General features: G+C 37.0%; 1 protein-coding gene across 1 annotated transcript in view; it reads right to left on the bottom strand.

Moving 5' to 3' along the window:
- The window catches only part of TBC1D5 (TBC1 domain family member 5), a 613,691-nt gene that overhangs the window by 458,471 nt on the left and 134,303 nt on the right, over positions 1 to 20,917 (bottom strand).

The following is a 20,917-nucleotide window of genomic DNA, read 5'->3' as shown; positions in this document are numbered from 1 at the left end:
ATATGTTTTGCTTGAATAGAGAGTATGCTTTCTTTTAACTTTCTTTTTACTTTTCTTATTTTACATTATCCTTCACTTCTTGTATTTTCATTCCCATTCTGTCATCTTCTCTTTTGTTTCTGTGGTGACACTTGCTAACACAGATTCAGATTTTACTACTGTGCCAATTATTTCTGCTGTGCAGGCCATAAATTCTGCTCTCACAATTTCCTGAATGACCAGAAGAATGGTGGTGACTTTGATAGTAATAAGGATGTCTGGAAGAAGGAATGATGAAAAATGAGGTCAGTTTTGGAGAGTAGAACTTTCGATGTTTATGAGACATCCAATTCAGAATGTCCAACAGGCAGTCAGTGATGCTAGACTAGAGGTCAAGAGAGGAATGATAAGTGACCTCTTGGGAGCTGATGAGGTCACCAACTAGGAATATGTAGTTAAAATAGAAAAGAATCTAGAGAAAAGCCTCAAGGGTAGTGATAATGATGTGGATTAAGAGACAAAAATGGAAATTGAAAAGAAATGGTCAAAGAAGTAAGAGGAGAACCAAAAGAGAGCAAAGATCATTCTGTGGAGATGATCAAGTGGCATCAAATGATGTATCAAATGGTACAGAAAAGTAAAAGATGAGGCCTGGGAAAAAGCTGCCATTAACTTTGGCACCCGAGAGAATACTGGTAACTTTATAGAGAGCAGTTTCAATTATATGATGTCAGGGTCCAGACTGAAGAGGGTTTAGAAGAAGGGAGCAGTGAAGGAATGGAAGAACCAAAACTAGATGGCTTTGTCGAAGAGCTTATTCACAAAAAAGAGGAGAGTTATAGAATGATATCTGCACTATCCAGTGAGGACTTTTTAAGAAGGAGAGAGGCCTGAGCAGGTTTGCAGGCATCAGAAAAGGAACCCATAAATTAAAAGGTATTGAAGATTACAGGGAGAAGGGATGATGGCAGAGGCAATATGCTAAAGAAATTGGAAAGGTCTGTGATCAAAGGTGACTCTGATAAGCATAAGGGCCACCTACTATCAGAGACTGCAGCAAAGAAGATGGTAGAAGATAATGTTAGATTGAAGATTAAGTTTTTAAGTTTAAAGTGAAATCCTCTGCTAAGGGGGAGAAGGGAAAAAGAATTGTGGGAGACATGATAAGCAAAGGTCTGGACAAACTTCTAAGGTGAAATGGATAGGAAATCAACTAGAGAGGAGTAGTAGGATTCTCTTGTGGCACTAAGTGCTCAAAAGAAATCAGCTAATAAATTAGCATAAATAAGCATATTTTCACAATTTCCTCCCATTTTATCCAGTGAAGAAGACAAATAGAGGTGCATGGTGGGAATAATCCAAGGTAGGATTTGGAAAACCAATATTGTGACATGACAAAAGGACATATGACCTATGAACACAAAAGGCAGTAAAATAATCATGCACGAAGAATGAAAACCATAAAGTAATTCCATGAAGGCATCAACAAAAGCCAAGGAAGGTCTGCAACATACTAAGTGGATGCTTCCTGGAGGTTATAGGGAAAGAAAAGAAATAGAACTGTATAGCATGAACAGATACAGAGGCACTGTGGTCTTCACCTATGTAAGAAGTTAACAATACTGAGGAAGTCACAGGGCCATCAAAGTGTGACCAGTTTTTGCGTGTACCAATCACCAAGCAAACTAAAATATTTCTTTAGGACGCATAATATTCACCTACAGGAAAAGAGAGAGCGAAATAAGTGACATTAAGCATGCTCATTCTTGTAGTTGGTGGTCAGATACTATTCTTCCAAACATCCACTGCAAAATCCATCCCACTTTCAGATTTTTCTTACCACTGAAATCATTAATTATGTATCACCAAAGAACTGATGTAAGAAACAAAATGCCACCACAACAAAAAATCTAATATAGTTGGCACAGGGATGGAAATAAGGGAATGAGGGCAAAATAAAAGGAAGCATGAAAGGCAGTATAGTAGTAGTATAACAAACAAGAACTCTACTTCAGTAATACATAGGCAGAAAGATGTTTAGCATATTCTCATTGAACACACATACAAGTTCTTTTTCTAGTTATCCCCTGAGGAATTAAATAAATGTTGAGAAATCTAGAAATAGACATACACATGCACATATAAAAATTATTATCAGTGTATAAGTTACTGCTGTCCTGGGACTGCAATAATTTATGTAACATCTGTTTTCATATTTTTTCTCATTTTTTTCTAATTAACATGCATATTTAATGCATAAATGCTCAGACCACCTCTTTTTTCAGCTGACTTTGCCTCTTTTTTGAAGTTGGGTACTCCTGGGGAGTGTTCAGGATAGATGAAAACTAAATTCTGATTAAAAACAAAGATTAGGAGAAACGTAAGCAAATAAACAAATAACCAAATAAAAAAAAAACCTAAACACCCACAAACACATTTTCAAAGATCTATAGATGTCTTACTAAAAATTAGTAGTTTTTTTAAGAATTCATAAAAATATGCCAAAAGCAGTCATGACTCATTTTCAAGAAGTAACAAGATATACACAAATACCTAGAAAAACTAGTAATTCTCTTTTAAAATATTTTATTTTTAATCATTACAAAATGAGTTAAATCTTTGGTAAAATATGATTCCTGGTGTATAGCAGATATAATTTTTAAAAATATTTCTTACATCTTATAAAACTAAAATGAATATTGATACATATTATGTTATAAACATTCAAAAATGTAACTGTGCAATACATTATCCTAACCAGACAATCCTGAATAGCAAATTCATAATGTAAATGCTCTCAAGATATATGGAGATGAAGTAAAATGCAATATTTGAGAGCAATATTTGTTTCTAAGACTGTATTTTCATGAACCTGAACACTCTGAACCTACACATATTAGATTTGAATACAAAACAGTTTAATAATTTAAAAAGAGTATTTTTCTTTAAAATGTAATAGTATAATCAGCCAATTATAAAATACTTCAAAAATATGCCAAATTTCAACAGTTATTTTCTAGTACAATATATCTATCAAACAACCAGTTGAATTGAAGTCAAGTATTATTTATTCAGTAACGTCCCCATATTAAGTATCAACTTTGGACTGAAGAAAGTACACACAGATGCCCATTTGCCAAAAAAAGGCAGCATAGCACAGGTAACTGGAGTGGATTCAAGAATCAACTGACATGCAACTATTAAGTGTCCACCTAATACTTAAGTGCTAGGCACTGTCCTGGGTGCCAAGGAAACAAAAGTAAAAGTTCAGCATTCCTTATCCTCAAGTTCACAATCTCTTCAGAGCAGGCAATACAAACATATATAGGATAGAGGGAATAAGTACAAAATAGATACAAAAGGAAAATCTGAGTTCAAATTTCACCTCTGAGGCTTACTACCTATCAAATGAGATGACATATTTAAATCAATTTGCAAAGCTTACAACACTATATGTTAGCTATAATTACTACTATGCATTTGGTCATGAGCAAATCATTTAACCACTCTGAGCCTAGGGCACCTCTCATTGTATGAAATTTACAGATAAAATGCTTGACAGGTTCTTCCATTAGTGGAAGTTCCCTATGAGGTCTCTGAAATGTTGGAAATTATTCTCTAAAAGGAGAGATTTGACAAATAAAGAATTAAGAATCAAACAAATAACAATAATAAACAAATGAAAATGAAACAAAACCAAAATAAACAAAATAAAATGAACAGAGGCACATAAAAATGAAGTGCTAAGAGGGCCAAAGTTAGAAAGATCATTTGGAGATGGGGAACAGTGTAGTGAGAGATCAGAAGAAATATTTTTCAGGCATTCAATAAGACTACATTTAAGTTGGATCAAACAGGATGCCTAAGATTTATGAAAGAAATAAAAGGAAGATATTCCAAAAGAAGAGAATGACTTTAGAGAAGGAATGAAAACAGGAAAGCAAGGAGCTTTCCTTGTGTATGCAACAATGATATTGTCTGATTCGAATGGAATAAAAATATGTAAAAGGCGATAATGAAGGTCTATAAAGGGAAATTCAAGCCAAATTATAAAAGGATTGAAATTTATTTGATAGTTAATGGAGAACACTTAATTTTGAGTCATATAATAAGATGTAAATTAAAAAGAATAATCTGTTTACCAAACCAATTACTACAGCAAGGAAGGTCTAGCCTTATACCTAATTTCTTGCTAAGGGTCACACAAAATTCCGAGAGACCATAAACTCTGCTCCCTAGTGGCCTGTGAGATGTCTATGAATAGATAATTAACCTGAGAATTATTTCTTTGTGATCAAGAGGGCAGAGAAAGGAAAGCAGGTTATCCGGGGGTTATCTCCTCAAAATCAGTTTGCTGCATCTCTGCTCTATTTTATTTCAAAGTTATTTCTTTGAACTGGTGGAAAGTGAAAAATAAAAAGACACAAGAAAACAATATTTACAACAACTAAAAATGGAAAAAAGAAAAAAAACCCAAAATGTTGAACACTGCACAATTACAAGACCATGCAGAGAAAATGCAACTCCCTCCCTTAACTGAACTGGAATAGTGTATATATTGTCATAAACTGTTAATGTGTTGGTAACTTTTGCTGAAATTATTTTTGCCCTTCCAAAGGGAAGATTACTGCGTAGGAAAGGAAGAGAGATACTAAGAAATGAATGTGGTACATAAGATTAAAAAAAAAAGTTTATAGTCTCTAAAGTTGCTTCAGATTTAAAAGGTCCATTTTTTTTTAATATAGAGAAAGGGAAAATTCCTGGTAAAGTCTGTATATATTCAGAAAGAGCATCGCATCTAGAATATCAGATAAAGCACATACCTAAGAATTTTAGATGTTACTAGTGACCTCCCTCCAAAACTATGTGTTTATTCTCTTTAGTTTTATTCTGTAAATACCTATGCAGGTATTTGTTGTACTTATATGTATATACTTATATGCACCAGATAGTCATACCATTCATCTTGCCATCACCCATAAATACACCACCTCCACGTTCACAAATTCTGAAATTCCCTTGTTGTCTAGTCGTTTGAATCATGTCTGACTCTTTGTGATCCCATTTGGGGTATTCCAGGCAAAGATACTGGAGTGGTTTTGCCATTTCCTTCTCCAGCTCATTTTACAAATGAGATGTGAGGAAAACAGGGTTAAGTGACCTGCTCCTATGTCACCCAGCTAGGAAGTATAAGAAGCCTCATTTGAACTCAGGAAGATGAGTCTTCCTGACTTTAGGCCCAGCACTCTATGAACTATGGCAGCACTAGCTGCCCCTAATGGATTGGTGCTCCAACTCTTTCTGACTTCTAATACCAATTATTCTAATACCAATAATACTTGCTCTTTGGCCACATCATGATCTCTAATCTCTTGACTCCTCTGTGATTTCTCAAGCCATCATCCCTGCACTAGCTACCTGTCTCCATCTTTACCCTTTGGTGAACCAATTCAACTCTCCATTGTCCTCTTTTCCAGTCCCTTTCTCCGTTGTCATCTCACCAATTATTCCCTGAAAAGTCTCAGCTTGGATCACTCCCACTGTCTAGGATCTTCACATCTACTCACATGCTACTGAGTAAAGCCAGAGAGAATCATGAAAATCTAGCGTATGTGCCCACTATAAATGTTATGAACTTACTGCTTCAAGGCAATCCTTTTATACCTCCCTAATTGAGACATGATCCCACTCATCACAGAGAAGTTTTCTAAACCTTCTCATCCCTCCTCAAATCTCACATGATTCCCCAACCCATCACACAGTCAACTGAGAGCCTTGCCTCATACTGAACTGAAAAAACTGCTCCCTGGGCAGCTGGGGATTGGGCAGGGAGAATTAGGCTCCCAACACTTTTTTTCTCTACTTCCTTCTCTGTCTCTTTGTCTGTCTGTCTGTCTGTCTCTCTCTCTCTCTCTCTACCTCCCCCCACCCCAGCACAAGACTCCCATTCTTACTTCCTCTCATTCCCCAAAGATCGTTCCACAGGAGCTGTACTTAGCTATATATTAGAAGAAATTAAATACTAAAATAATTTATGCTATAGTAGAAATGATTGCTTGTCCATTAACTGAGAGATACCTGCCTTTTATTCATACATATAAATATCTGATGGAATTCCAGAAAGTACAATGTGCTTAGAGAGGCTGGCCACTTACTGCATTGACATACTGACCTTGCCAAAGGACTAGCTTTGGATAAAATACTCTCAGTTATTCTTGCATTACAAAGAGCCTTTTTGTCTACTTTTAATATTCTAGGTGCTTTAGAGCACCTTGTTCCCTTGTTCTACCCTGAAACAGACTGTACTGGAGAAAAGGTAGAAAGTGTTTTTAAATAAATTGTTCAAAAGTCAGGAATACATATGGATATAGATATATAGAAAGAAGGTATAATTAAGTATTGATTAACACCAGCTTCCAAATTTAGGAATAAGCAAGGCAAAGATATAGTGAATGTGCTGAAAAGGCTAAATGATTAAAAATATTAAAATTAAAGCACATTAAAAAGAGTTCAAAAGGACAAGCAGACAGATTTAGGAAGAAAGAAGAAAAGATTACAGGGAGGCCTGGAATGCATCTTAGTATGGATACAAAGGCAGGTGCAGGAAAAGGCTCTCTGAAAAGGTTTTGGTAACTATTGAGCAATGAAAGACATAGATAGTAAGAAAAATTATGATCTACAAATTTCTATAAACTTTTCTCATTTCTTTTTTTCACAGAGTTGCTATATCAAGGAAATGCTACATATATATATATATATATATATATATATATATATATATATATATAGTTAAGATTTTAACAAAGCACATAATAAACTATCTGAAACTATTCTTGTAGATTAAAATGAAAAATTGGGTACAAGAAATGCTAGTTATGGCAATATGACAAGAAGAAATTGAAGAAATAAAAATAGGCAATGAGGAAACAAAACTATCACTCTTTGCAGAAGATATGATGTATGCTTAGAGAACCCTAAAGAATCAATTAAAACACTAGCTGAAATAATCAGCAACTTCAGCAAAGTTTTAGGATATAAAATAAACCTACATAAAACATTAACATTTCCATATACTACCAAACAAAAGCCCAGGAGTAAGAGACAGAAAGAGAAATTCCATTTAAAATAACTGCAGATAATATAGAAGACTTGGAAGTCTACCTGAAAAGGGATGATAAGAACACAATTACAAAACACTTTTCTCAGAAAGAAAAACAGAGCTAAGCAATTGGAAAAATATTAATTGCTCATGGCTAAACCGAGCCAATATAACAAAAATGACAATTCTATCTAAGTTAATTTAATTATTTTGTGCCATAACAAACTACCAAAGAATTATTTTATAGACCTAGAAAAAATAGTAACAAAATTCATCCAGAACAAAAGGTCAAGAATATAAAGTGAATCAAAAAAAATTTTAAGGAAGGCAGCCTAGCAGTTCCAGATTTCAATAATAAAGCAGTAATCATCAATATATTTTGTTACTGGCTAAGAAACAGAGTAGTAGATCAGTGGCATAGGTTAGGTATACAACACACAGTAGTAAATGATCACAGTAATCTAGTTCTAAAAATTAAAACTTTTGGGGTAAGAACTTAACTCTTGATAAAAATTGCTGAGAAAACTGCAAAGCAGTCTGGCAGATAATAGTCACAGATCAATGTCTCACACTGTACACCAAGATAAGGTCAAAATGGATAAATAATTTAGACATAAAGCGTGATATCATAAGTAATTTAGGGGAGCACAGAAAAATGTACCTATCAAATCTATGGATAAGGGAAGAGTTTATTACCAAACAGAAAGAGAGGGGATTATAGGAAGAAAAACAGATAATTCTGGTTATATGAAACTGAAAAGCTTTTGCACATATAAAAGGAATACAGTCAAAATTAGAAGGAAAAAAAGAACCTGTGAAAAAAATTTTGTACTAAGTTTCTTTGATAAAGACCTCACTTATCAAATATATAGGGAACTGAACCAAATTTATAAAAATTGCTTGCCTTCAAGGCAAGTTAAATAATTTTTACATGTAATTGGGAGGTATTTAATGATATAAATAAAATAAATTTATTTAAGGAAATCAATAAAAATAACTTAAAAAATTGTCAATGACGAGATGGCTTCAAAAATTTACAGAAGTTATACAGGGCAGCTAATACACTGGAAGATAATCAGAATTCAAAAAGATTTCTGACAGTCTAGAACAGAGGTTCCCAAACTTATTTGGCCTACTATCGCTTTTCTTTAACTCTTTAACGGTTTTTTAAAAATTTGAATCATTTCAAAAAAATTTAAAATATATTTTTAAATGATGTACCTTTAATAACTTACTGTAAACTTGTGTTTTCTTCCCTGCGTTGAAATTTTGGTGATGCAATATTGCAAAATTGCATCATGTAACCATATAGTATCATACTGTAAATAAGTCATTACATTCACATATCCCTGTCGATGCATGCTAGACTTCCAGACAATTCACGACACCCTCACCACCCAACACTTATTTGTTAAGATCCCTCAACGGACTTGATCACTGATTGATTATAACTTTCATTTTGTGGGTTTATTTGGAAAATAATATAACCACGACAACTTTAACTCTGTTACAGAACAGATGAAACATGTATGAATGGTTTTTCAAAATTTTCTTCTCTTCTCTTCTTTCCTTATGCTTCCACTGCCTCCTTATTTTTATTCAACACCTCCCAAACTACACCAAAGGCTACTACTGCCACACCCCCAGGAGGCAGTATCACCCACTTTGAAAACCTATGGAGAATATGGCATTATACTAGGATAATGAAATTTAATAGAACTGCGAGTAAAATCTTGCACATAAGATTGAAAAAAAATCAACTTCTCAAGCATAACAGAAGAAAGGTGTGGTTAGAAAACAGACTGTCTGGAAAAGACAGGTACAGGTTTTAGTGAACTATAATAAGTTCATTACAAGTTAACAGTGTAATAAGGCAGCTGAGATAGCAAATGCAACTTTAGGCTCCATGAAATATACTGGACCATGGAATAGAGAGCATTCAGAAAAACTGTCTAATCTTTTTTTTTTAGGTTGGATGACATTTTTAGAAGAACTTAATTAACTGGAAATAATTCAAAGAGGAAAATCAGGAGAGTAATGTGAAGCATTTTAAATTTAAAAAGTGAGAACGAGATAATAAAATTAGGGATGCTTAGTTTGGAGGGAAAACGGCATCAATGGAAGGGGATTAAAAGGAATTTCAAATACAAGTATTTGAAGGAATGTTATATGGAATACGAAGACCTACTCTGCTTATTCCCAGAGAAAAGAACAAAAATGGATAGAGGTTGCAAAGAAATCAATTTAAATCTAAAATTCAGATTTGAAGTAAGAAAACCTTCCAAGGAATGAGAGTATGTATAGTAAAGTGCAATGGGATGCCTCAGGAACTAGGCAGGTTTCCTGTCCCTGGGGAATTTCAAGGAAAGAAAGAATTTTGAGAATTTTTCTAGCTCAGATTTCTAAATACTCTTGAACTGACAGAAAAATCACACCCAAGAAGATAATAAATCTCACTTAAGCAAGGTATAAAAGAAATTGGTAATGAAAAACAAAACAATAATACTGTTCAAAAGTAGACAAAAAGCAAAATGAAACAGAAAATGTCAGAAATGTGACTCGAATTGATATCATATTGAGAGGTAGAGGTGGCCAGAGCTCTAAAACCTTCATGATTTACCTTACAATTCACATTTAAATCATTAAATCACATTTATTAGTTTCTCTCTAGAAATTACCTTAAATTACTACCTATGTACATGTTGTTACCATGAGAAGACTGTAAGCTCCCTGAGAGCAAGGGCTGTTTCATACTTTTATGTCTAAATCACCAGTGCCCACATTAGATATGTAATAAATGTTTCCTTAACTGAATTAACTCTTGTAATTGTGCACGTAAGTGAAGAATTGCCATATTCGCCTCTTTTCTAATACTATGTTACTTGCAAGTGCTAGTCTCCCTGCAAATACTGTGCAATGCGTACAAATCATGGACATGGATTCAAAATATCTACATTTGGGAAGTCAGTCAATAAGCATTTATTAAGCATCTACTACATGTCAGGCACTGTACTAAGTCCTGAGGAATACAAAGAAAATCAAAAGACAGTCCCTCCTCTCAAAGAAATAACAATCAGAAATAACGTCTAATGGGGGATTCAACATGTAAACAAGAATGTGCAAATGTGCACACACGTGCACACACACAAGATAAAGTGAAGACAATCAGTGGAGGCAAAGAACTAGCAATAAAAAGCATCAGTGTCAGAAAGGACTTCTCAGAGAAGATGGGGATTTAACTGGGACTTAAGAAAGCCAGGAAAACAAAGAGGGAGAGTATTCCAGGCACAGAGAAGAGCCAGAGAAATACCTACAGTATGGAGATGGAGCATCCTACGTGACAGCAAGGAGGCTGGTACCATTGGATCAGAGTACCATAGGGGCTATAAGAAGACTAGAAGAGGAGCAGAGGTTTTATATTTGATCTGAGTTGAAGGAATAGGTGGCAGACATAACCAGATCTTCTCCTTAGGAAGACGGGAGAAGGATGGGGTGGGGGTGGGGGGGAGAGGAGAGTGTTAGTTAAGAAAGGGGAGGCATTTCTTACAGCTTGTCTTCTCAAAGAATTTAGCCACAAGAGGGAGAAGACATATGGGACCATAGCTAGCTGAGATGGACAGATCAAGTGAAAGGTTTTTGAAGATGGAGGAGACATGAGTATGTTTGTAGGCAGTAGACAGGGAGAGATTGAAGGCAAGTGAGGGATGATAAAGGGGGCAATCTGCTAAAGAAGATTGAATAGAATGGGATCACTTGTGAATGTAGAGGGATTTGCTTTGAAAAGGAGCCACTTTTTCATGTAAAACAGGATGAAGGAGAAAATTTGAAAAAAGGCATCCGTGATGTGAGATGAAGATCAGGAGAGAAAAAGGAGCCCTTGGTGAACGGCTTTGATTTTTTTCAGAGAAGTTATCTATAGGGCAAGGTGGGCAAGGGAGCCATGGGACATTTAAGAGAGATGAAAAGGTTGGAGAAAGCCACTATGTGAATGGGACAAGTGAGTCAATTAATGACGTGTGAAAAGGGACTGCCCCTCACTGCAACGAAAGCCCAGTTGAGGTTTTGTAAAATAAATTTGCTGTGGACCCAGTCTGCTCAGTTTCTCCAGTTTCATGCAGTACTATGAGTAGAAGGAAAGGCAACTAGGTGGTAAGAGAGTAATCCAGGTCTGAGGCTTGGTAGGACAAGATCTGTGATGTGATAAGGAGGCAACAGACACAAAAGTATAGCATAGAGCTGAAATGGTATGCCAACGGGGAAGATGAGGAAGGGAGGAGAGTATAGCCAGTACAGGGGTGAGGCTTAGGAAAGAATCAAGGGTGCAGAAAGACTGGCAGTCACAGTGACAATGAAAAACAGATTTTGGAGTTGCAAGGCAGAAGGAAGAGATGTAATGTGACAACAGATTGTGATCAGATAAGAAATTTCAGAATTTATGAATAAGGGTGCAAATTATATGAGATGACCTGTCATCCTTCAAGAATAAAATTAATTTAAGCATGAGTGTCTATATAGCCTCTTCTGGAGTGAGTCTGACTCGGGCAAGTCCATTGGTAGTTTAGGTTTCATATGAGAATAGAAAGAGACATCTTACATCATAAAAAGGTTTTTCAGAAGTCATTAGGGTGAGTTATCAGCATAATGAATCAACTAAAAGGACTGACTTCCACTTTTGAAGGCCCAAAGTTGGTATCATGTAAGATAAATTTGTAGAGGATCCAGTGAGCAAGGTTTTACAATTTTCTCTAGTTTTGTTCAGCATCATATGAGCAGGAGTGAAAGCAGAGGATGGTGGGAGAGATCCAAAGCAAAATCAGCAGTTGGATAAGGAGGCAAAGGACTCTCAAGAGGACAGTGTAGAGTTGAAATGGTTCACCCAAGAGTGGAAATGGGGAAAGAAAGAGTGCAAATCAGTGCAAGGGTGATACACTAGAAGAGAAGAGATAGACTGTAGGTCACAGTGAGGACAAAGAAAAAGGTAGGAGGTGGAAAGGCATAAGGACAAGTTTAATCACAACGGATCATAATCAGATAAAGGCATTTCAGAGTTTCATAATGAACATGGAAGTGGAACACTTCACGAGTGACGGCAAAATCAAAGGTCTGATCACTTCTGTGTGTAACCGATGTAAGGTAGAAGACTAGATCACAGGAAATGAGTAAATTGAGGAACCGGGAAGTTAAGTTGTTGAAGGGAGTATCAATATATATGTTCAAATCCTTTAGCATGAAGTAGGAATTTCAGCGCAAAGAAAGAATATTAGCCAAACACTCAAATCATTGAAGAAGGAAGGAGAGTATTCTGAAGGTCAGCAGATAATAACTACCAGAATGTGAATCTGTGGTAATTATGGATTGATTGAACCTCAAAGGAGGAGAGGTGAACGAGTGATGATCTTAGCGTGAGAGTCTGGAATTGACAATGGGGAAGAAAGATTACTTGACTGCCCACATCAAGCCACTGGAGTATGAGTTAAAGTATAACTACTGGGAAGCTAGGCAAGGAAAACTGTGTCATCAGAAGAGACAGCGTCCTCAGAACTTTGGCATTACAAAATTCCATAAATTATGAGTGCATTCAATAAAGACATACCTGTAAAATTATATGCATACACTAAGGAGGTTACATTTCCTCTCTCTTCTCAGAACTCTCAGCTCACATCCAATGACTTATGTCAGGAATGTGCTAAGAGAGAAAAAACCGAGGACAAAAGTCACTAGTAAGCTAATAACAGAATAATGTTATAATCCAGTACATTCTCAAGAGGCCACATGATACAGCTGATAAGGACTGGAGAAGAGCAGGGTTCAAGTTTTGCTGATGATCCAGACTAGCAGTATGACCAAAAGCCAGGGGCTTAATAACCACAATGCCAAGAAACTGATGAACAGAGAGGAAGCAAGGGCAAGGACTCTGGCTGGGACTTAACCATTTTGATGTGTGTTTCTCCTCCAGTACCAAGACAATACAGAACAAGAACTTCAAAAATGTTCATTTAACAAATTGGGGAGCATGCAGAGCCAAGATGGCAGAGTGAAAGCAGTAACCTGCTTGAGCTCTCCCCCAAACCCCTCCAAATACCTATAAAAAATGGCTCTAAACAAATTCTAAAGCAGCAGAACCCACAAAAAGGTAGGGTAAAACAAATTTCCAGCCCAAGACAACCTGGATGATTGATCAGAAAGGTATATTGCGCCGGGCTGGGAGTAGAGCACAGTGCAGCAAGGGCGCGCAGGCCTTAGCGAACCTGGAGTAAGCCTCAGAGGACAGAACTGCAGGCAGCTGTGGCAGTTTCCAGACTCCTCAATCTACGAACGCCAAAGACAACGTAGAAGGTCAGTGGGAAAAGTCTGTTTCTGTGTGACAGAGGAGCTAGGTCTCAGAGCCAGTTCCAGAGGGTGGAGCATGGCCCCGGGATAGTGGCTGCCTCCTGACCTTCCGACCCACAGACTGAGGGGGAATCTGATGGCTGATCAGACAGAGACTGCAGGGATCTGTTTGCCAGTGCTGAGGCAGGAATCTCTTGCTTTGCCCGTGCCTGGATCTAGGTCACAGTTCTGAGGGGTAATTCTGGGGCGAGGTGGAGCTTGTAGTGGCTGTGAGGAAGAAACCCTCTTCACAGTTACAGGACAGAAAGGAGTACTTGTGGTCACTAACAGACCAGAGCACAGGACAGGAAAGAAGTAAACACCTTACCCCTTATGATACCACCTTGGAAGAACTGAAAATTTACAGGTCCCTACAAGTATCTCTGAAAACAGCTGCACAAACCCCCAAAGCTTGGGACAGTACATTCTCCACACTGGAAGCAGACTCTTACGTTAACAAACAGTTTAAAACTCAAGTAACTGGCCGGGATCATGAGCAAGCAGAGCAAAAAGAGTCAGACTATATTATCTTACTTTGGTGACAAAGAAGATCAAAATATATGACCAGAAGAAGACAACAAAGTCAAAGCTCCTACATCCAAAGCCTCCAAGAAAAATATGAATCAGTCCCAGGCCTTGGAAGAGCTCAAAAGGGATTTTGAGAAGCAAGTAAGAGAAGTAGAGGAAAAACTGGGAAATGAGAGTGATGCAAGAAAATCATGAAAAACAAGTCAACAGCTTTCTAAAGGAGACCCAAAAAATACTGAAGAAAATAACACTTTAAAAAACAGCCTAACCCAAATGGCAAAAGAGGTCCAAAAAGCCAATGAGGAGAAAAATGCCCTAAAAAGCAAAATTGGCCAAATGGAAAAGGAAGTCCAAAAGATTACTGAAGAAAATACTTCCTTAAAAAATTAGAATAGAGCAACTGGAAATAGTGACTTTATGAGAAATCAAGACACTGTAAAACAAATCCAAAAGAATGAAAAATAGAAACAATGTGAAATATCTCATTGGAAAAACAACTGACCTGGAAAATAGATCCAGGAGAGAGAATTTTAAAATTATTGGACTATCTGAAAGCCATAATCAAAAACAGAGCCTAGACATCATCTTTCAAGAAATTATCAAGGAAAACTGCCCTGATATTTTAGAACCAGAGGGCAAAATAGAAATTGAAAGAATCCACTGATCTCCTCCTGAAAGAGATCCCCAAAGGAAAACTCCTAGGAATATTGTAGCCAAATTCCAGAGTTCCCAGGTCAAGGAGAAAATATTACAAGCTGCCAGAAAGAAACAATTCAAGTATTGTGGAAACACAATCAGGATAACACAAGATTTAGCAGCTTCTACATTAAAGGACCGCAGGGCATGGAATATAATATTCCAGAGGGCAAAGGAGATAGGATTACAACCAAGAATCACCTACCCAGCAAAACTGAGTATAATCCTTCAGGGGAAAAAATGGTCATTCAGTGAAATAGAGGCCTTTCAAGCATTCTTGATGAAAAGCAGAGCTGAATAGAAAATTGACTTTCAAACAAGACTCAAGTGGAACATGAAGAGGTAAACAGGAAAGAGAAATCATAAGAGACTTATTAAGGTTGAACTGTTTACATTCCTGCATGGAAAGATGATATTTATAACTCATGAGACCTTTGTCAGTATTAGGGTAGTTGGAGGGGAAAAATTATATGTATGTATGTAGATAGATAGATAAATAGATAGATAGATAGATTAGACAGATAGACAGACAGATAGATAGATAGATAGATAGATAGATAGATAGATAGATAGATAGATAGATAGATAGATAGATAGATAGATAGGTAGAGGGCACAGGGTGAGTTGAAGATTAAGGGGTCATATTGGAGAATAAAATTAAGGGATGAGAGGGATTATACTAGGAGAAGAAGAAAGGGAGAGGTAAAGGGTAAATTATCTCACAAAAAAAACAGAAAAGAAAAGGCTCTTACATGGAGGGGAAAGGGGAAGGTGAAGGGAATGAGTGAATCTTATTCTCATGGATTTGGCTTAAGGAGGGAATAACATACACATTCAATTGGGTATGGAAATCTGTCTTACCCTACAGGAAAATAAGGGGGGAAGGGGACAAGAGAGCAGGGGGATGATAGAGAGGAGGGCAGATTGGGAAAGGGGGTAATCAGAAGCAAATTCTTCTGAGGAGAGACAGGGTCAAAAGAAAGAATAGAATAAATGTGGGGGCAGGATAGGATTAAGAGAAATAGAGTTAGTTTTTCACAACATGTCTATTATGGAAGTGTTTTGCAAGGCTGCACATGTATAACCTATATTGAATTGCCTGCCTTTTCAATGAGGGTGGGTGGGGAGGGAGGAAGGGAGAAAATTTAGAACCCAAAGTTTTAAAAACACATGTTTAAAAAAAATGTTTTCACATGCAACCGGGAAATAAGAAATGCAGGTAATGGGGTACAGAAATCTATCCTGCCCTACAGGAAAACAGAAGGGGAAGGGGATAAGAGAAGAGGGGGAGAGATAGAAGAGAGGACAGACTAGGGGAAGGGATATTCAGAATGCATGACATCTTGGGGTGGGGGAAGGGGTGAGATGGGGTGAAAATTTGGAACTCAAAATCTTGTGGAAGTAAATATTGAAAACTAAAAATAAATCAATTTATATTTTTTAAAAAAAATTTTTAAGTAAAAAAAATGCATTGAATTAACTCCATTACAAACAGGAAACTATGGCCTAATGCAAATCAATCATTTTAGCTTCCCTGTCAAAGGAACCCTTCCAATGTAATCATGATATTAAAGCATAACTTTTACTCCACAGATGGTATAGAATTATAACTATCCAGTTTACGATATTCAGGAAATTCCCTTTTCCCAAATTGTCCCAGACCACTTTTCATTAAGCATGATCTGGAACTAACCTGGATTCTGAAAAAGCCAGACTATCCTAACCTCTTATCAGGAAATTACTTGTACCTTGAGAAAATCAAATTGATCCTGTATCATTTTCTTATTGATCCTATTTACAAGTAATTCATTTTGCCCTATAACTGCTTAAATCATGATCTTTGTTCTGAACTTAGATCAGAGTTCAGCTGGCCTATAATGGGTTAGCTTAAAAAAAAACCTAGCTCTCCTGCTGCAAGGAATTTTGCTAACCTTGGAGAATGTGTGAGAAAGCAAGAGAGTTTGGGCCTGATATCGTCACTCCACCAAGCTATCCTTCAAGGATGTCTGGTCTGCTATCCAAAAATCTGGGCCACTATCTCATACAAGGACTCAAACAAAAAGCACTTCTTAGTCTCATGAGAAAAGAGGCCTCGTTGTTAGCCCTCTGTACTAAAGTTCCAATTACTCATGTTGTTCTTTGCATCGCAGCTTTGTAACCAATCACACTGCCCTTAATCCCAAGATATCATTTACCCTACTCTGTTCTTTGTACTGTACTCCCCCAAACCTATATAAGAGGAACTGTCTTTTTACTCAGAATCTTTGGCATTAATGAAGGCAAGTCACTGACCAATTTACTGATGGGTAGCTTGCCCTTGCTTATGTTATCTTGCTCAAAGATCTACATCAGTTTACCCTTTTGTTAAAACTCTATCACTACAACCTTATGAGAAGAGAATCTAGTAAGGGACGCCATGAAATTGAGTCGTTTCTGTTTTGACTTCATTCCCAAGAAAGTCTTGGGTTCCAATTCTGTTAAGACCAAGTCAGAATTTCTCTTTGGAAAGCTAATAAGTTGGAGCCAAGAGGGCAGAGTAGCAGGAAGAATACAGCTGAATTCACCCTCACAACCACTTTATAAAGAATTAGAAAACACATCAGGCTGATTCCTGATCAGGAAATCCAATGGGAAAAACAAATCCACTAGTCATTTTCCTAGCCCATGTCAGCACAAGGAGATAGGTCAAAGGACCCAAGGGATAAGGTCTGACCAGAAATGTTCCAAATGACACCTTCTGTCACAGGGAATAAAAGTGGACTGAGGTTCTCCATGAGGGCAAGAAGAGGTCCTGGACACACAGAGAGCGTCCTAATTTTGTTAAACGAGTACAAACAGGTGCCAAAGTGGATGATCCAGGGCCAACTGAGAGGACTAACCTTGTACCAGTCAGGGTGAGAAGCAGGCCATGGCTATGTTCTGAGGAAGAAGCAAGGTTAATCCATCAATCTACATTTATTAGATGCCCGTTATATGCCAGGCAGCATGCTAAGTAGTATGGACACAAATTCAGAAGAAACAAGCATTTGTGAAATTCCATCTCCAAAAAGAGAACAGCATCTCAGCTCTAGCCTTCAGTGGGGTCTGAAGCCTGAAGAGGAACAATCAGGACAGGAACCTAGGACCAATGAGAAGTCTGTAGTTGTGTTACCCTGAGCATTCAGGGCTTCCCAAGTACCTTCTAGTGGCTACTGCCAGGAGATACAGTGTTAAAATCCACATTCATGTCTGGAACTAGCAAACCAGGTTGAATGCAGCAGCTGGGGTGGGAGTAAGGGTGAGGGAATTTGACTTTGCCTTGGATCAGACTACTCCAGAATCGCTCAAAGCCTGCAAGTCCCCAGATAAGAAGAAGGGTAAATTAAGGGAAGGATTAGTTCTAAATAAAACAAACTCTAAGGAGGCTGAATTATGAAGAAAAGTTTAACAGAAAATAAGAAGGGTGACAGAAGGTAAAGAAGGATGGGGGTGGGAAGAAGGGTGCTTGTGAGAGGCAGAAGTAGAATGCACCAAACCTAGCACACTGGTGCTAAGTATACTCCTCTCTCAACATCCTCTTTTACTTTAGTGAGAAAGGGAGTAGAAGAGAATCAAAGAAAAGGAAAAGTATAAGACAATAGGAGGGAAGGAATCAGGCAATCAACAATCAGACCTATGCAGCTAAAATCAGAAAAAGCCAGTTAATGTGAAAAAGCCTTTACAGCAAGTTTCTCCGATAAAGGTCTCACTTCTTTTTTTTTTAGCTTTATGAATGTTTTGCTTTTACAAAGGTCTCATTTCCAAAACAGAGAGGGAACTGATTCAAATTTATAAGAAAAAGAGACATTTCCCAGTTGATAAATGGCCAAAAGATGTTTAAAATGTCTCTTATGATTGCTTTTTCAGTTTCTTTTGTTTCCCCTTAATTGTATTTCAAAGTTTCTTTGCAACTGTGGTCATTTCATCTTGAATGCTTGGAAGTTATCATTCATCTTTTTAGCAGAATAAATCCAAGCTATCAATAGGTACATGAAAAAATACTCTAAATCACTAATTACTAGTGAAATACAAATTAAAACAACTCTGAAGTTCTAGTTATCAGTTTGGCAAATTTGACTAAAAAAGTAAAATGACAAATGATGAAAAAGCTGTGCAAAAGCAGCTACGCTAATATACTTATTGCAGACCAGTGAAACAGTTGAGCCATTCTGGAAGGCAATGTGGAATTATGCACAAATAGCTATGAAACCGCATTCTCTTCTACCAAGCAATATAACTTACTAGGTCTATACTCCAGAGATGAAGGAAATAGCAAAAGGATTCATGAGCACAAAAATATTGATAGTGTTCTGTTTGAAGGTGCAAAGAATCAGAAACTAAGGGTGTGCCCATAAACTAAAGAATGGTTGAACAGATTATAATATATGGAATATGATTGAATACTATTGTTCTGTAAGAAATGAAGAAGGGGATGATTTCAGAGGAGCTTGGAAAGTCTTGTATAAAGTGATGCAGAATGATATCAGCAGAACCAGGAGAACAATTTAGACAATCACAACAATATTATAAAAACAAAAGACTAAGGAACTGTGAGGCAGTGACCAATCATGATTCCAGAGGATTAATGATAAAACATGCTACCCTCCTCTTGACAGGTAATGAAATTAAGAATACAGATTGAGAGCATTTTTTGAACATGACCAATGCAGGAATTTGTTTTACTTATCTATATGTGTTCATAACAATTTTTCCTCCCTTTCTATTCCAAAAAGAAAGCAATGAGGGGAAGGGAGGAAAATACAGGAAACAGGATTTGCATTGACTCAAAAAAACAGTAATAAATTTAATATTTCTTAGGGTAGATTCACAGTCATCTAGGCCTCAAAGGGTAAAACTGTTAAATTTGTTAGTGGTGCTCATTCACTTCACTACAGAAGTCTTCAAAATTTTTACTTTCCTCAGCATGTAAGAATACAAACATACTTTTTTAAAAGTCTCTTCTAAGTCTCCCTTTAAATTTGATGCATTAAAATAAGAACACGTGCATGTCAAGAAATTCTTTTGGATTCCACTTGTTACAAACTCACGACATTGTCCATAATTTTATTTCTTACTCTATCCAAATTCTCAGTTCCAGACTTATTAAATTATTCTGCATCTCATTAACTGTCTCTCCTTATGTTATTCCATTTGTTTCTAGTTTCTACTTTTTTTTTCCAAACTATTGCCTTATTGTAACATCACCTGCCTGTCACCTTTTATCCCACAAACACTGTAAATTATCTAAGTTGAACTGTGCAAAAGAAGCAGCTCAAATCACAATGGGTAATCTGTGGTAAACTGAAGTAATTTTAGATAAAATGAGCTAATTTATGGAGGAAAGCAGATGAAATCTAGTCACTATCCCTGTCATTCTGTAATGCTGAAGATGATTTAGTGATCAGAAAACAGAAACAGCAGCATTAATTAAAATGTGATATAGTAAATCGGTGTGATGGTAGAATTATGATGAATTTATTTATTCAGATAAATATTTTCTATTTTGTGGATCACACTGGGCAACAAGATGGCACAGCAGCATTGAGCAGTACAGTAAGACAACCCATACCCCACTCTAAAAAAAAAAAAAAGAAAAAATCTATCAAACAAATCTGGAAAATATGTTAAACTTAATCCTGATAGGGAAATCCAAGAAAAAAAAAATCACAATGCATCATTTTCCTAGTGCAGGAAGGCATATGGAGACAGACTAAGAGGTCTGTAGCCAGATCTGGCCAGAAATGATTTCCCAGAGCACTCCACAGGCCAAGTCCAGAGGCTATGCACCATATAAGAGGCTCCAGATTTATGACTTTAGGTGAATTTAGGAACAAGCTCAAACTGCAAGGTTAGCCACTACTAGCTGTGGGTCAAAGATGCAGGATGGAAGGAGGGGGATCTGCACCCAGGGTGGTGGTGTAGGGTAAGGAACAAGCCCTTAAAAATGTACCAAGAGCAAAGTAAGTTCAGAAGCTAGCAGCAGGCAAGGGGCTCAGACCCCAGGGGCAGAGAGAGGTTTCAGTTCTACCTGCTAGCCTAAACTGAAACCCACAGAATAAATGGGGTGATAATCCCAGAGCAAAGAAAAGGGAGTCTGAAGTTGTGTCATTATGAACCAGCAGAGCTTCCCAGCAGGCTAAGAGCACATGAACCTACAGTTGCTCAGAACCAAACCAGATCAGGAACTTGCAGACCTCAGGCCAAGGAAGGAAATAATCAGACTGTTCT

This window comes from Phascolarctos cinereus, unplaced genomic scaffold, assembly GCF_003287225.1.
Source record: "Phascolarctos cinereus isolate Bilbo 61053 unplaced genomic scaffold, phaCin_HiC Scaffold_1;HRSCAF=81, whole genome shotgun sequence".
Classification (NCBI taxonomy): Eukaryota; Metazoa; Chordata; class Mammalia; order Diprotodontia; family Phascolarctidae; genus Phascolarctos; species Phascolarctos cinereus.
Note: the sequence above shows the minus strand (reverse complement) of the source record. Positions and strands in the feature narration are given on the sequence as shown.